The sequence below is a fragment of the Oratosquilla oratoria genome, chromosome 3 (assembly GCF_046742065.1).
Source record: "Oratosquilla oratoria isolate Oo_2021 chromosome 3, ASM4674206v1, whole genome shotgun sequence".
Lineage (NCBI taxonomy): Eukaryota > Metazoa > Arthropoda > Malacostraca > Stomatopoda > Squillidae > Oratosquilla > Oratosquilla oratoria.
Genome location: NC_134779.1, coordinates 5,218,143 through 5,220,642, shown reverse-complemented (window position 1 = coordinate 5,220,642; position 2,500 = coordinate 5,218,143).

The following is a 2,500-nucleotide window of genomic DNA, read 5'->3' as shown; positions in this document are numbered from 1 at the left end:
GAAAAGTAAAAATAGAATATCCGGTCAATACAAAATTGGAACAAAGGAAGTTACAAAAGTAAACTCAGAAAGAGACCTAGGAGTAATTGTCTCAAACGACATGACACCAGACAAACATGTAAACAAAATAGTTGGAGAGAAGGCCATGCTGGAGAGGAAACATTTTTCATAATTTGTTTTGTTGTGTGTTTTATTTGTATTATTACGACAATAATTTGTTTTTTTGGTGTGTGTTTTGTATTATTAAAATTTTATTTATGTAAGCTATTAACGGTGAGGGACTGTTTTTGTCCACTTTATGGTTCTAATTTCTTTGATCTGTAGCAGTGCATGCTTCGCGGGACATTTGTTCCACGTGGTGTGTTTTAGGTTATTGGATGCATTATCTTCTCTTATTTATTTTATTGTGAACTCTTTGCGTGTTTATTTTATTGAAGTATTATACATTCTGTATTATAGTTTTTATTAGATTGGAGTGTGGTCAAGACACTGTGGTCTAGGGTAGAAAAGGTGCGTTCCGCGGACGATAGCAGGAGGAAGGAGAGGATTCACCTGAAGAAGGTGTTCAGGGACAACGGATACCCGAATTCGGTGGTGAAAAGATGGACGGCACGACAGCCGAGTGTTAAGATGGACGACAGACGACCAGATGCACCGCGGGTTACGGTCCCTTATTGAAAGGGGTATCTGAGGAAACGGCCAGATTGCTGAGAAAACACGGTGAGGAAATGGCACACAAACCTAGGAACACACTGGACAGAGCCCTGACCAAAGTTAAGGACACACAGAGAGCCAAGTGTACCGAATAGGGGTGGTGTATGATGTCAGGTGTAAGGACTGTGAGACACTTGATGTTGGGGAAACTGGTAAGAGATTAGCGACCAGACTACAAGAAGACCAGAGGGCTGTTGGTAGGAGGAATAGGCGTTAAGCTATTCTAAGATACTGAGAGGAAACAAGTCATGAGATGGATTGGCCGAATGCGGAAGTCAAATACGGAGGAAGCGGAAAAAGTGTCATGTTATTCCTAGAGGCTTGGTCTATTGATGAGAATAGTGTCAACAGGTGCATTACTAGGGAGCGAAGGACAGGCAGGAGAGGAAACATTCTTCATAATTTACTTTTGCTGTGTGTTTTATTTGTATTATTACGACGGTAATTTGTTTTTTGGTGCGTGTTTTTTATTATTAACATTTTATTTATGTAAGTTATTTACGGTGAGGGACTATTTTTGTCCACTTTATGGTTGCAATTTCTTTGACCTGTAGCAGTGCATGCTTCGCGGGACATTTGTTCCACGTGGTGCGTTTTAGGTTATCGGATGCATTGTGGTGCGTCCCAGCGTGCAGCGTTTATACCCAATCTCGGTGCCTTTTTTCAATCTTCATTACATTTTCTTATTTATTTCATTATGAACTCTTTGCGTGTTTATTTTGTTAAAGTACTATATACTCTGTATTATTGTTTTTATTAGATTTTTAGTACGTTCTACTTGTGTTTGTTTCTGGAATGTAACGGGAGCGAAGGACAGGCTGGAGAGGAAACATTCATCATAATTTGTTTTTCGTTGTGGGTTTTATTTGTATTATTACGACGGTAATTTGTTTTTTGGTGTGTGTTTTGTATTATTAATATTTTATTTATGTAAGTTATTAACAGTGAGGGACTGTTTTTGTCCACTTTATTGTTCCAAATTCTTTGGTCTGTGGCAGTACATGCTTCGCGGGATATTTGTTCCACGTGGTATGTCCCAGCGTGGAGCGTGTAGAGTTTTTCAATCTTCATTATACTTTCTTATTTATTTTATTGTAATCTCTTTGCGGGTTTAATTTAAGGATGTATTATACATTCTGTATTATAGTTTTTACTTTTCATATGTTCTACTTGTGTTTGTTTCTGAAATGAAACGGTTACTGGTGTTACCTGTCCCAGTGTACGAGGGAGACCCCCTTATATTGATTTTCTATTGCTACCGCTGTATTATCCTGAAGACGAACCCCGTATAGGGTTCGAAACGTCGTGGCATCATGTCTCTTCTGATTGGCTGGTCCTCAGTCGTGACGTCATATCTCTTCTTCTGATTGGCTGGTCCTCAGTCGGGACGTCATATCTCTTCTTATTGGCTGGTCCTCAGTCGTGACGTCATATCTCTTCTTCAGTAGACGGTTTCAAGCAAGATAACAAACAAGATGATCACAATTTTGTAAATATATATATATATATATATATATATATATATGTATATATATATATGTATATATACATATATGTATATATATATTTGTATATATATATATATATATATATATATATATATATGTATATATATTTACGTTTACATCAAACGTTATGGATCGTAATATGTCGGGCCACGTAATACGAACAGCTTTTGATAATATGCTAATTATAAATTTTGTGACATTCATATATATACATATATATGATATTTGCACATTTCATATATATTTTCTAAACATTATTGCAAACAAGGATATGTCAC